The sequence below is a fragment of the Mastomys coucha genome, unplaced genomic scaffold, assembly GCF_008632895.1.
Source record: "Mastomys coucha isolate ucsf_1 unplaced genomic scaffold, UCSF_Mcou_1 pScaffold17, whole genome shotgun sequence".
NCBI lineage: Eukaryota > Metazoa > Chordata > Mammalia > Rodentia > Muridae > Mastomys > Mastomys coucha.
Window position 1 is genome coordinate 680,785 of NW_022196899.1, and position 15,838 is coordinate 696,622.

Below are 15,838 nucleotides of genomic sequence, written 5' to 3' on the forward strand. Positions count from 1 at the left end.
TCAAGGCATTGAATATTAATCCTTTGTGGAATATAAACTGAAAACTCAGAAGCTCAATCTTGGTATTCAATCCTAGGGCTTTAATACATTCATTCAAATTATCCTTTTTGTGTCTTTGTTTTTATAAGCAAGAAGAAGAGTACGATAAAGTTGTAGCTCAGGGTTGTACTGAATTTACAGTTTTATCAGACTATAGGATAGGTAGGAAAAAAATCTCCTACGGGTTCCTTAAATGTGATTTTTGATAGTAGTCATTAACAAAATCTGTTTGTCTGTCTCTCTCACTCTGTATATCTCAGTCTATTTCTGTTTATAATTAATTCTTTCTTCATCAATCTATCATCATCTAGCTATTGCCTGTATTTTTTATATTATCTATTTGTCTATTTACCTACCTACCTACCTATCATCTAATATCTGATTAGGATATTAGAGATTATCTTTTCTTGAATGAAGGAAACTGTCCAAATGTGTAGACAATAACATTTATATGAAATTTTAAAATAATATGTGACAGCAGAAATCTTCTTTACACAGGCATAGATCCTGTCACATAAATGAAAAATACAAATAAATTTGACTAAGTAATACAAAACTATACAACCCCAAGGACATAAAAACAGCCTTCAGACTGTTCAGTTTTAGAGTTGAAAATACATATTAGTGATGATAGGGAGTGTAAGTCTAGGGCACAGAATACAAGTCCCAAAGGGATGAAATCATATAAAATCACATCAGAAATAAATGTGTACATATGAAGATATGCTGATACACATACATAGAAGCATGCAGTTTCTTCAGTGTTGTCAAGCACAGCAGTTTAAAGGTACAGGGAGGGGGGAAGAGACATAGTATTGGAGTAAGTTGTATTATATAGTTAGAAACACACACTCACAAATGATCCGTAGAAACTGACTATCGCTCTAAAGAAAGAGGGTTACATGGAAGGACTGGAAGGTAGGCAAAGCAAGAATGCAATGATACAATTATATTATAATCTCAAAAACAGAAGTAAACTAAAGAAGAAGTGATGGAAACTAAAAATGTTACAACAGAGGTCTGGTTACCTAACCAAGTAAATATATAAAACTACAATACAATCCCACACTCCCAAATGGAAGAGAAAGAATGTGTTTCTCTAAATGTGCAGACCTCCAAGATGAACTGTGGTTTATTAATTTAAAAAAAAGCAATTTAAAGTTACTCTTGTATCAGATGTCTAGATGATCAAGGTAGCTGTCATATCATTTTGTTGCCTACACAACAGAACACTATCTCAGCCATGTGGACTGGTCATCAATCGCCTTGAAGCAGTGCCCCTGGGATAGCCATGTGGTTTTGAGGGCTTAGAAGAGTGTGCCTTGGTCACTTAGGGTGACCAAGTGGTAAATGTGGTATGCTTTGGTAGATGCAGGAAACAGGCAATGACTTAACATAATTTTTAAGTCTTCTTTTAAGAATAACTAAAGCACTTAATCATTTGATATTAAAAAAAACCAAGTAAAGTATTGGGAGAAAAATACTGGTTACAGGCACTCTCGATTGAAATGTAATTATGAGAATTTGGTTTTGAATATGAAATTATAGTTTATATCAGTGTATATTTGCTTAAGTTTTCCTTTTTAATGCATGCGCAGAGAGCTACCTTATAGAACAACCAATTTAAACTAAAAAGACACGTCTGTTATTTTTAAAATAAATGCTAAATGATACAGAAAATTGTATTATAGTTTAAATGGTAGTGTTTTTATTCTTGGCAGATTGTAAAATAAAAGTATATCTTTCACCAGATGGTGTATTAGCTTGGATGAATTATGCATTGTTACATGAAACAAAAGGAAGATATAATAAAGCAAAACCATATTGTTATTTGTGTGGGAAAAATTAGAAGAGGTCATTTATATCTCTATATGAATGAAAAGTGTCTGGAAATACATAGAAAGCAAAAACAGTTACCTATAAGAATTGAGAGTATAAAAACAGAATAAAAAATTAGATATTCTCATTTTTTTATCATATACAGTTTTCCCAGCAATACAATTAGATTACCTCCAGTTTTTTACAGTAATTGTTAAAAGCTTAATAAAGTATCAGCAGGACTATTTTAATGATCCTAGTTATAAAATTATATAGTCTCAATATATGCATGTCTTCATGTTATATGTTGCAAAAGCCAGAAAATGGCCATTAGCACTTATACAACAGTCCATATTTTAATGTTCCTCTATTTTTGCCTGTTTCCTCACTGGCATTATATGATCTTTGAGAGCACTGATTTCTTCTTTATGTAATGTAAATTACATTAAATTTGTGAATAGTCTTTTATTCTTTTAAAGATTAATGCATGTATAAACATTTTCTTTTATAGATACCATAGTCATATTGATCACAACCATTAAAATAATCAATTATTATTAACCTGAGTAGAACTGGTAATACCCAAGTGTGCATGAGTTTGTGGCCATCTCCCAAGGCATGGGTAATCTACGCGCAATCATATCCCCACAGGAAGAGATTTTCCTTCCCAAAGCAACAATGAATTCCCAGTTACTCCTCTAGTAGGGGTTAATCCTTGGGGCCCCTCCCACATTCCTGCAAGGCTTTGTTCTGTCTTGATTATTGTGCAGGTCTTTTCCAGATACTCTCAGCTTCTATGAATCCCTCCATCCAAAAGCCTTGACATGTCAAGAAATTAGCATTTCTTAGCTCTCCTCCCCATCTTCTGGCTCTTACATTTTTTTTTCCTCACCTTTCTACTGTGACATTTCCTTATTCTTAGATTGTAGGAAGCTGGTATAAATTTCTTTCATATAACTATTAAGTGACAGATATGGCTCACTATTCTTTCAGTGCCAAGTCAAAAAAAAAAAAAACTAAATATTTATCAGCGTTTGTGTTTTTTCAGCTCACAATTAATATGTTTAAATTTCTAAACAAGGATTTCAGTGCTAGCCTAGGAATATGCACATAGGAAAGAAGAAAATGAAGGCTTTTGAACATTTAAAAATATCAAGTCTAATAGGCTATATTTCTGAATTGTATGACTTATACAAGAAAAGTACAACACATTCCTGTGCTCCTAATTCTAAGAAAAACTATGCATTATAAAATGCTGTATATTGCCTACTGTTATTAATGAAAGTACACTGTGTAACTTTGTAAAATTTTAATTCCTTAAAAGTACCAAATTGCCATTAGAGACTGTCACTCATATATGTGTAGGAAATAATTCCCGAAGTAAACTGAGCAATACACATAAGATTAGCTCTTCTGAAACATTTTAAAATTAAAAACAAATTGAAAAATGTATTCTTGAACACTGCTCCTTCTTTATATTTCAATGTATGGTAAGTCATCACAACAACTGCACGTTTCTTATTCTTTCATCAATGCTCCCTCCTCATATGAAACAACTTAACAGATAATGCTTCAGTTGAGAAGCATCAAATTCTGAGCTCTGTGTGCCGTAGTTTGTTCCACATTTTTATAGAGATAACAATATTTCTTAATATTATATCCAAATATCAATAAAAGCATATTAATTATAGCTTTCAAAGGAGGTATTGTATGATGAACAAGTTTATTGATTAGAAGATAACTCAAAAGAAAAACAAAATTAAAATGGGAAGTGATAAACTGAAGCATGTAAATCACAAAATTGGAGTCCTATCAATTCATTATCAAATCAAAATAATCACCAAAGGAAATGTCCTCTTTCTTACCACAAATAGGGCAGTTTGTGTGAATCCTAACAGCTGTTATTAGTATTTTAAAGAAAGTGTCCATCTGCCCGAGATCTCTAATATAATTAGACACATTAGCACTCTCTTATCTGGGGTATTTTTCATGAGAAAATTGGTCTTCTGTATGTTGTGTAATTTCAGTGAAACTGAATCTATTGCATAAACACATGGTCAGCATTAAGTACCATTAAAGACTCAAAAGGACCTTGTTTGGCAACATTTGCTATAAGCACATTTTTGCACCATTTTGAATAAAAACAAAAAACTGTCTCCTCTGAAGTAAGTAAGCAACCTTCTCAGTAGTTAATTCCCACTTTGTGGAACACAAACTTTCCAAATACTAGTTTTACGATTAATCGCTGATGAACATTGAACAATATATTTCTGCTGCTGTTTTATTTAAAATTAAGTAACAATATTGATGGCAAAAATGTTCAAACCTGGAATCAGTTTAAGATTCTTACAGAGGTGATTATCAAATAAAGTACAATTTCAATTGTCTCTGACACTCACCAATAGACTAATGTTAACTAAAATATATAATATTTCAAAGGATATTTTCTCATTTAACATTAGTGCTTAATATAATAATTCCTAACCTTAGAACACATTATTAAAATAGTAAACATTTTTCTAAGGTCTAAATAGTGTTTATATTTTAGATTCAAACAGTGGTTGCATACTTATGATGGCTACACACTGTGCAGTATGCTGACTGGCTTTGAGCTCTGTGTGTTTCTGAAGAGAAACTTAATTTTAAGAAATTCTGGTCTTCCCGCGTAAGGTGGCTAGTGCAATAGCCATTAAATTTGCTTCTGGGAAAATAAGGTCATTTCAATATAGATTTAGTAAATCATGTTCCCTTGAATTCAGGTGTTAATCATTATGACATAGAAAACTTATCCTCAGCAAAAGGCTTATTTAATGTATGTAGAGTTCTGCTTTTCTAGGTTGCTCATCAGAGCCCCTAAAGATGAGCTTAATTGAACAAAACAACTTGGTGGGAAATTCAATTTCAAACATTTTCATCAGTACAGTTTTCTAAGACAGTAGTGTTGTGTCTGCTTGAAACTCTAAACTTCTGCACAGTGTTTTGTTTCCTTTTGGCCATTATGCTAAGGATATATAATTTCTGCTGATTTAGGTATCTTGTGTCAGGGCAGTAAGTATGCAATTAGCTTTAGGTTAAGTGATAGCAGCATGCTATAAATAAGAATCTTAATTGTATTTGCAAGATTAAAATTCAGCCTCATTGTTTGTTCCCTTCATTTCTTTGGTGGCATTGTGGTATATTCACATTGCTACCTCTAAATGAATGTCAACTTATTTTACCTCAACTGCAGCTGATCGATACTTCATTAGACTGAATTGTCTTGTGCTCATGCAACCTTGAAGCTTAATTACCACCCATATTATGCAGTGGTTCAGAGATCTGTGCTCAGCTGTGTCAGTTCTGAAAAAAAATTTTTTGAGCCGTGGTGTTACCTATGTCTAGAAAAAATGGTCACTTATTTTTTAATAGTAATATTTGGCAAATTAGGCACTAATGATTTTTCCTTAATATACTGAAATGCACAAAGATAATGTGGTCACATTTTGAAACATTATTTTACAAAACACTTGAAACGGAAATATAATTTTCATGATCAAACCATTGTGCAGTAAAGATAATTTAAAATTAATGGCAAAATTGCCTTCATATGAAAGAGAAGAGAGGGGAGAGTGCAGTCAAATGGCAATCATGACAAATGACATCTCTTGTCCGAGAGTCATTTTTCCTCACTAGACTGATTTGTCATCCTCACTTTTGACATTTTTCATCCTGCTATGAAATCACACTGACAGAATAAGATATTTCAAGACTTCACAGCAGGTCACAGAAGATAGTTTGGTACTTCTAGTTATTTTTAGTTGGCTGTTTCAATTTTTATTTTTATGATGCTGAACTCTTGGCGTACACAACTTGAGTTCCAACAAAATATTACCAGTTAAACAACTTGTGGAAGAAAAATTCTTAAAATAAATGGAAGATACTAGAAAATATTGTATATGTGACAATAAATCTCCTTATTGATCATACTTAATATGCCTCCAAAGAACAAAAGTTTTGTTGGGTAAAGCATTTAACGAATTATTTAACAGATTCAGCTGTTTATGCCAAAGTCCTGGAGTGGAAGGGGATCTTGAAAAAAAAAAATAAAGAAATGAGAAGATTGTTTATTATCTCACAGAGTCACTAAATTGAAAAGGGGGATGGGTCTTAGCGTTTGTGTCAGTTTCTGACAGCCACGATAACTAAGTACCACGTATTAATGATTCAAATCAACAGAAATTTATTTTCTCACCATTCTGGAGGCTCGAAGTCTGAAGCTGAGATATCAGCAGTGTTATACTGTTTTAGCACCAGGAGGAGCAATGATTTATTCCATCTTCCCAGCATGTAGTTGGTAGCTCACCCTATTTAGCATTGCTTTGTACCTGCCTAACTAATCTCTACACAGACTTCACACAAACTGAAGACCAGAGACAGCCTCTATAATTAAAGTGTAAGGGGGGGGGGGCTTATTTCTGACATATAGCTCTATTCTTTCCTATTTTTTCTTTTTCATTCTTTTTCCAAAAATATTTACCACCGTGTGTCAGGAAATAAGATATTTAAATCAGTTAAAACATTAAAAAAAATGTCACAGGTTTGTTTTGAGGTGTATGCTGTGGAAGGAAATAGTCACTTATTGTAAAATGTGCTATGAAATATCCTTTTTAGTCTCTAGTCTACATTATATCTTTGTTAAACAAAAGTCTGAGGTAGAATATATGTGTATCAGATCACAGTATTTTTTACTTGTCAGAATATCCAGGTGATGCAGTCATGTAGAAAGTCTCCAAAAATTATAAGTAGAGAAGGAAGGACCATACCCAGCTAAAGAGTCACAGACCCTTGAAGAACATGGGATATGTGATCCATATATTAAGGAACTTAAGGCAGTGAGCATATACAGATTGGCAACAAAGGCAAAAGAGAAAGGAATATATGGAAGGAAGGCTCTGAGTTGCAGCACAATAGAAGTGAGGAGGTCATGTTTTCACCATGAGGGAGTGGAAAGTGGTTGTTGTCTTTATAGCAGATTGCAGTTTTTCAGAATGAGTTGAGGATTGACAGCTTAACCCTAGTCAATGAAGAACAACAGCTGTGTTAAACAGAATGACCTTTTCTCAAAGCCAGCATCACGACCCTGGGTCCATTAAGCAAAGAGTCATCAAGTCCCTGTTAAGTACCAAGCAGTCCTACACCATCCATAAACTATGAGTAAAGAACACAAAGTCTTTATGGATCCCTGTTTTAGGGGACAGATATATTGAAAGCAAATATTATTTGTATAAGGTAAAGCATAAGAGAGTGTGAATTTGAAATACTGGTGGAATCTGATTACTTCATGTCATGAGAAAAATATTCATTGTGTAATTTTAAGTGTAATAACTGAAGTCTATTATTAGCTTAACCTAAAAACAGACACCTTCCTCTGTTTCTTCCTTTGGCTATTCTAAAGTAAAAGTAGCATAGAAATGGATATAGATAAATAGACAGACAGATAGGCAGGTAGACAAACTGACAAATAGATGATGAGAGATCCATATACACCAAAACAAAAGAACAAAACCATAAATGATCAGCTGAATGGAAGGCACTAAGTTGAAATTTATCCTATAGTTGTCTTAGATGAATGTGAACATCTATGGCAACAAAACCTTGAGGCTCTCATAAAGTACTAGAACCAGATAGAATTACCCTATACAACTTCAGAAAAAGACAAGAAGTTAGAGACATTGGGAAGTTTTTTTAGGTTAGATGTTAGGACACAGTGTTTTGTAGAATATATAAGCAAAGAACAAAATAGGCAAATGGGTTCTCCATTTCTCATTTTAACAGGTTAGAATAGCAGAAGATGGAGGCTAATAAGACATAGTGCTCTAGATTTGTGATGCCAACTACTGAAAGAAAAATAATGGCAAGTTGAAAGACAGCCCTGAGCAATGAATGGTGAGACCGCTGCCCTTTCCAAGCCTATTCTGCTTGCACTTGTAGCTCTTGGAACAGTGGGAACAGATAAGAAAGAACTTTGGGTAATTATCCCTTTTATTTCCTAAGATGAAGTGAAAAGATGAGGGTCATATGCAAGCTGTGCAAATAATCAGGCCCTAGGCTGAGCCCAAAATGTTTCCTTTTTGGTTCTAACTATCCCTAGACATAGGTGTGGAAGCTTGTAATCTCAGTACAATTTAATCTTCCAAGCTGATTGATTCAATCCAGCTTCTCTCAGCTTCTGACTGAACTGCACTGCATGGCTTGATATTCATTTTGGCAATATGTTCTAATCTTCTGTCTCCTTATCATTCTCTGGTTAGATGTGTCTTCACCTGTCTAGCTTGTTCTCTCTATTTCCTGTCTCTGTAGAACTATCCCAGTAAAACTGCCATACACATACACAAACATACACTACATGACACACCATACCACAGCACCTTCCTTCTTTCTCTATCTTCCTGTTCCTAAGTTGCCTCATTTCCTCTGTTTCATTGCACACATTCTACTTCTGTCAATTTTTTTCTCTGATTTATCTCTTTGTCTGTCTTTCGACTTAGGCATCACTTTCAAACATGGCTGCTTCATTATACAAAGTAACTTTACCTTCATTGTTAGGGATTAAAGTCCTGTATTAAGTACATGTTTATATTCTAGCCAGATCATACTCTAATCCGGGGCACGTCTGCATTTCTGCAGAATCATATATTTGAATGTGATCCCTTGACAGGGAGGCCATGTTGCAGGGTTAAAATTTCTCTACCTTATTCAGTCATCCTTTCTTATGAAATTTTTGAGCTCATAAAAAAGAGGCAAATATATACATAGATTATTTCATAATGTTCCTCAAAGAAAACTCACACAAAAACACAGAACCATTTTCCTGCCTGTTTGTTTCTTTTATTTAAAATAACTAATTAAGCACTGAAGACTTCACAAAAATGAAAGGTAGAAAATGGCAATGGATGCACACAGTAGAACTTAGAGCAAGAATACAAGCTACCGTTTCCAGGGCAGCAAAGAAACACTAGTCCTCAGAGACTGTTGACAAAATGTTTCTGTAATGTCCCATGAGAAGCTGTGGAACAAGGGACAACACTTTTCAAAACTAGAATTTTATGGAATAAAACTTTTCAAATTTAATACAGTTCAGAAGTTAACATTTAGTTATCGCATAGCATGTAAGATGAAGACAGAAAAGATGGAAAATATAAAAGGCAGAAATACTATGTAACAAGCAAACTGAAGACAAGGGAACATATTAGGTCTAATTTTACATACATACACACACACACACACACATACACACACACATACACACACACATACACACACACATATACACACACATACACACACACACATACAACACAGACATACACGCATACACACACGCACACACACACACACAGAATAGGACGACCTGAATTTTCAGATTGAGGAGACCCAGAAAATGTCCAGGAAAGTAGAAAAACATAATAAACATGAAGGTATGTGTCTATGGTCTTCAAAATGATATGTGTAAATTAAAAACCTAAATACTTTCAGAGAGAAAATATAAAAAATATGTAAATTGAGCCAAGAATAACGTTAATAAAAGCTTAGAAAGCATGAAGGATACATATTTTCTTAATTCTGAGACAATATTTTCTTAATTTGAAGGTAGAGTTTCTCCATTAGCTCAGTTTATTATGAATGGAGACACTTTTAGAGGGGCAGTGTACCATTGTCTAAGTCCTTTATACCCCTTGGGATACATGGTGTAACACATCAGGTAATCAGTAAAATCTAAGAAAACCCATGGAGTAGGGGGGCCAGAGACTTTGATGCTGAAGAAGGGAGAGTAAACCCCAGACTAAGGCTCTATTTCTATACACTCATAGGTTATGAAGAATATATCACAAAGGATAAAATTAAGTGTGTACTACATGGATGTGTAATAAATACAACAGGATGGTTTTCAAAACATGATTGATTTCAACTGTCAAGGGTTAGAAGGGTTTGGGAAATATGAGAAAGTCACTTTCAGGCCAGAAAAATGAATCAGCTGAACTACCTCTGCCACCAAGCCTGGAAATCCAAGGTGGATTTCTTCTGGAACACACAGGCTAGAGAGAGAGAGAACCAACTATAAATCTGTCCTATGACTTCCACAGACAAGACATTTTCCCCAATACGCACCATGTAACGTATTCAAACATATATTTTAAGGGCTCTTTACACATACTACCAGCAGTCTGGTAAATGAATAAAGGTCTCCTATGCACAAAAGCTTGCCTGTCCACGCCCCCACGTCCCTGGGCACGCCCCCACGTCCCTGGCTGGATAAAGGTCCCCTATGCACAAAAGCTTGCCTATCCACGCCCCCACGTCCCTGGCCTGGTCTCATGGCCTGCGTGCTCACGTTGTGTCACAGGCCTGAACCTGACTGGACAAACTCATTTTCTGTTGCTACAATCTTATGTCACTGCTGCCAGGTTTTTTTTTTTTTTTTTTTTTAACCTCTGGTCTCTTTGCTAATACAACCGTGTACTCTTCTCTACCTACACAACCTGTCAAAATGACCTAATATTTTCATTCCCGTCCCGTTTTAATATAATTTTTACTACTGTCATTAATTCTATTCAGTGATAGCCAATCTAGATAGCCCTCAATCATGTCAGAGGTTTGCTAATTATTAAGTTTATGACAGAATTCCCAAAGCCTTCAACAGTTGGCCCAGGATGGTGGATGGTCTTGGAAGATGTGGACACAGCAATAGGATACTACATGGATTGTGTTAGGATCATCACTAAAAAGTATAGTGGACAAAGCTGGATACCCTGAGTCAGATGACTTAGACTGTCTAAATAAAGATAAGCCATTTCTCATGTCGTGGGCATTCCGCAGAAAAAGTCCTGTGTCTTCTGCACTTGAAAGTCAGATGGAGTCTGCCCGTTGCCATGGAGACCGTGGAGACCACAGAACTGTTGGCTAGTGGACTCTGTCGGTTTTTAAATAATATATAATGGGTATATAACTGATAGACTATTGTTTATACTTTCTCAGACTTCTGACTATATTGACAGCTAGAAAAAACAAACAAACAAACAAACCACTTTCACAGATGTAATCTCTTATCTCCTTACCTAAACCCTGATTCCATGAATTAAACACTTCCTGTTTCCTCTTCTTGCTATGCTACTGTCCTAATATTATGAGTTCCTACAAATGTGTCTGATTCTAATAAAACATTCCACTATACGCTCCAACTTTTTCATCTTTTTAATCACAAATTCTTGTTCCTTCTGCTCCACAAAAGGCTCATATTAAAGACTGTTCATACGGTTAACTCACATTGTTATCTCTTTTATAAACTTATAAGCTCAGCTACTTCCCATGGACCAAACAGGCTCCACCCAGACAAATGCTTACTTACATCCAGGTCAGCTCCAGAGAAACAACTTCCAGTACCCCATACCCTGTCTCCTGTCACAGACACAAACACTTCTACTGAACCTGTTCCTTCTGACCTATCCTCAGATGGCTCTACAGACCCTGGACAGCAGGAAACTGCCAACTCTCCTAAGACTGGAAAAACATCCCCCATACCTATTCTTCTAGCTTCCCTAGAGGCACGTTGCCCCCAATGCCAGCATGAAGCAGCCAGATATCATTACGACCCCATTCCTGCTTTGCCATCACATCTTTCTACTTTTTTTTTTCTTTTTGATTAAACTAAAATAAGGGAATGCTAGCATTCCGTCTAAACTCTACCCCACAGTTACTTGGCAACAGCCAGGTAGGCCTGGCCCACTATAAAAGGGGCTGCTTGCCCCCTCCTCTCTCTCTTGCTGCTTGCTCTCTTGCTCTCCCCCTCTACGCACTGTGTTCCCCCATCTCTCCGTGTGGTCATGGCCAGACTCTACTCTCTACTCTCTCCATCTCTCTGCCTTTCTCTGCCTCTACTACCCTCTTAACTCCCCTCCCCGTACCTTGAACAAACTATATTCTATATTATACAGTCTTGTGGCTGAAAGAGGAGCACTCCTTCATTGCTGGTGGGATTGCAAGCTGGTACAACTCTGGAAATCAATTTGGTGGTTCCTCAGAAAATTGGAAATAGTACTACCTGAGGACCCAGCAATACCTGAGAATGTACCTAGAAGATGCTCCATATGTAATAAGGACACATTCTCTACTATGTTCATAGCAGCCTTATTTATAATTGTCAGAAGCTGAAAAGAACCCATCAGCAATGTTTCTCTTTCTCCACATCCTCTCCAGCATCTGCTGTCATCTGAGCTTTTGACCTTAGCCATTCTGACAGGTGTGAGGTAGAATCTCAGGGCTGTTTTGATTTGCATTTCCCTGATGACTAAGGATGCTGAACATTTCTTTAGGTGCTTCTCAGCCATTCAGTATTCCTCAAGTTGAGAATTCTTTGTTTAGTTCTGTATTCCATTTAATAAGGTTATTTGGTTTTCTGGAGTCTAACTTCTTGAATTCTTTGTGTATATTGAATATTAGCCCACTATTAGATATAGGGTTGTTAAAGATCTTTCCCCAATCTATTGCTTGCTATTTTATCCTATTGACAGTGTCCTTTGCATTACAGAAGCCTTACAATTTTATGAGGTCCCATTTGTCCATTCTTGATCTTACAGCAGAAGCCATTGATGTTCTGTTCAGGAAATTTTCCCCTGTGCCTGTGTGCTTGAGGTTCTTCCCCACTTTCTTTTCTATTTGCTTCAGTGTGTCCAGTTTTATGTGGAGGTCCTTGATCCACTTGGACTTAAATTTTGTTCAAGGAGATAAGAATGGATTGGTTTGCATTCTTCTACAATGCTGATTACCAGTTGAACCAGCACCATTTATTGAATGTGCTGTCCTTTCTTCACTGGATGTTTTTTGCTCCTTTGTCAAAGATCAAGTAATCATAAGTGTGTGGGTTCATTTCTGGGTATTCAGTTCTCTTTCACTGATCTACCAGCCTGTTTGTGTACCAATACCATGTAGTTTTTATCACTATTGCTCTGTAATACAGTTTGATGTTAGGGATGGTGATTCCCCTAGAACTTCTTTGATTGATGAGAATAGTTTTCAATATCCTGGGTTTTTTTGTTATTCTAAATGAATTTTTAAATTGCTCTTTCTAGCTCTATGAAAAATTGTGTTAGAATTTTGATGAGGATTGCGTTGAATTTGTAGATTGCTTTTGGCAAGATGGCCATTTTTATTATATTAATCCTGCCAATCCATGAGCATGGGAGATTTTTCCATCTTCTGAGATCTTCTTTTATTTCTTTCTTCAGAGACTTCAAGTTCTTGTCATACAGATCTTTCTGCTGGCATTTGTATTGTCTTAGGGTCTTATGGCACCTGCCCAGAATCTTCTGGCTTTTATAGTCTCTTGTGAGAAATCTGATGTAGTTTTCATATTCTCATTGTGTCCTGGATTTCCTGGATGCTTTGGGATAGAATTTCTTTTTTGCACTTTGCATTTATCTTGAGTGTTGTATCAATGTTTTCTATGATATCTTCTGTCCCTGAGATTCTCTATTCTATCTCTTGTATTCTGTTGGTGATGCTTGCATCTATGACTGCTGATCTCTTTCCTAGGTTTTCTATCTCCTGTGTTGTCTCCTTTTGTGTTTTCTTTATTGTTCCTATTTCCATTGTTAGATCCTCGATGGTTTTTTTTCAATTCCTTCACCTGTTTGGTTGTGTTTTCCTGTAATTCTTTAAGGGATTTTTGTGTTTCCTCTCTAAGTACTTGTACCTTTCTACCTGTGTTCTCTTCTTCTTTAAGGGAGTTATTTAGATCCTTCTTAAAGTCCACCATAGTCATCATTAGATGTGATTTTTAAATCCAAATCTTGCTTTTCTGGTGTCTTAAGGTATCCAAGACTTGTCGTGGTGGGAGAACTAGGTTCTGATGATGCAAATTACCATTGCTTTCTGTTGCTTAGTTTCCTGTGCTTGCTTCTTGCTATCTGGTTACCTCCGGTCTTATTTGGTCTTGTTGTTTCTGACTGGAGCTTGTCCCTCCTGTGGGCCTGTGAGCCAGTGATCTTAGGTGTGTCAGCACTCCTAGGGAGACCAGCTCTCTTCCAAGGGGATTTGTGAGTGGTGGTCTGTGGGACAGCCTTAGCTCTGGGGCACAGATGGAGACAGGAAGTATCCTGTCCCCAGTTGCTCTGCTGCATCAACCACTAATTAAGAAAATCCTCTACAGTTTTGCCTACAGCCTGATAACACACAGACATTTCTCTATTGAGATTCCCTTCTCTCAGATATATAGCTGTAGATATAGATATAGATATATTATAGCTTTTCAATTTGACATAAAACTAGCAGAAAAACTCTTGAATGGGTAATGTTACAGAAGCCTTAAAAGACATTGAGGATGGATAACCTTCCCTCCTGATACCCCTGGCCTTGAATGGAGACTTGATATTCTGATCTGCTCCCATGATTAGACCATAGCACTTTATTGTCCTTATCTTTAATCCATCTGGGACTGCAATTATCTGGCTAAGAGAACAATTCTTAGGAAACTGGTTGGCCAGAAGGCAGCCTATGAAGACAGAATATTCCCTTTTCCTTCCCAGAAGCCACACCATCGGAATAGTCACTTCTAGAGCTTCCTTCTTGTATTCATGCATATATTTATACACTGTATATGGTGTTTTGCACATATATTTATATAACCCTCCTGGCTTGAGGCTGATTCTTCAGACTCTGCCTGCCTGTCATAACCACACCTCTCTGCCCACCTCCTGCTATTTGCCATGCCTCGCTCCTGGTTCCAGTTACATCGGAAGTCCCTGCCTCTACAGAGACTAAAGAAGCTGCTGATTGGGCCTATATGCTGATGAACTTGGGGGAGGAATTTTGCCTCACCTATTCTACCTGTTGGCTTGTAACAAAGAGATGATTAAATGGAAGATGACTGGGTGATCACATCTCCTGTTGTCTAATTTATAAGGTGCCTTCCACGTGGGTAAGATATAATTATGGCTAGCCAATTTCCCCCTGACTCCATATTCCAGAAAACCCTTTCCTATTGTTGCCGCTGGCTGGTAACATATTTATATATTTGTGAAAGAGGAAATATATATTTGATACTTCTGGGGCAAACTTGGAAATCACTAAATAATGGAAACATATTGGTTTAGAACAAGTATATAAAATTAGAAAAAAATGATTTTATCTAACTTTAATAATGCCTAATTACAGCACAATTGAATGGAACTACTTTTATGAGTATGGTTTATAACATTAAAAAACGATTTGGCTATTGATATGATGCCTTTAACTAACTTCTATATTTGTTTTTGTCAATTTATAGAAACTCTTGCTAAGACAAAGCTATAATTTATTAGTTTAAATAGTATATTTTGAATAGTATTGGAGACGAGATAAAAGTGACCCCATGTGATATAAAAATTAAATTTCAAATGCATTGTATTGAATTGATTGATTCTTATTAAACTTGGGTATCTTATTTTTGGTCAAAGAATAAACAAATATTTTAAAGTTCACCTTAGATTGAAATAACCAGGTATTTCTTTTTAAATAGTTTCTAAAGTTATAGATTGAATGCAGGGCTACACACTTGCTGAACAGTTTTTCCAGTACTCTTTAAGAAATAATTTTATGGCCCACTCCAAACACAGCCCTGCCACTTAGGCACATCACTCAGAATCTTTATACCTTCCCCAGGAAACATCCCACCCCTGCTATAGAAAACGGTGAGGTTTCCAAATTTCTGAGGATTTGCATTGAGACTCTGCCCAATTCACAAGTCTGTATCTGCACTCAGAATGGCACCTGGCCCCAACTGAGCTAGGCAAGAGCACCTCTCTTGTTCATTTCACAGTTCAACACTGACTGGTCTCAGAACTGAATACAAAGTTCTCTTTACCTCGTCTGAAACTTGGTAAGCTTGTTTAAGAGCAAACAGTTTGATGTTGGCCACTGGTTTTCTGTATATTGCTTTTACTATGTTCAAATATGAGCCTTGAATTCC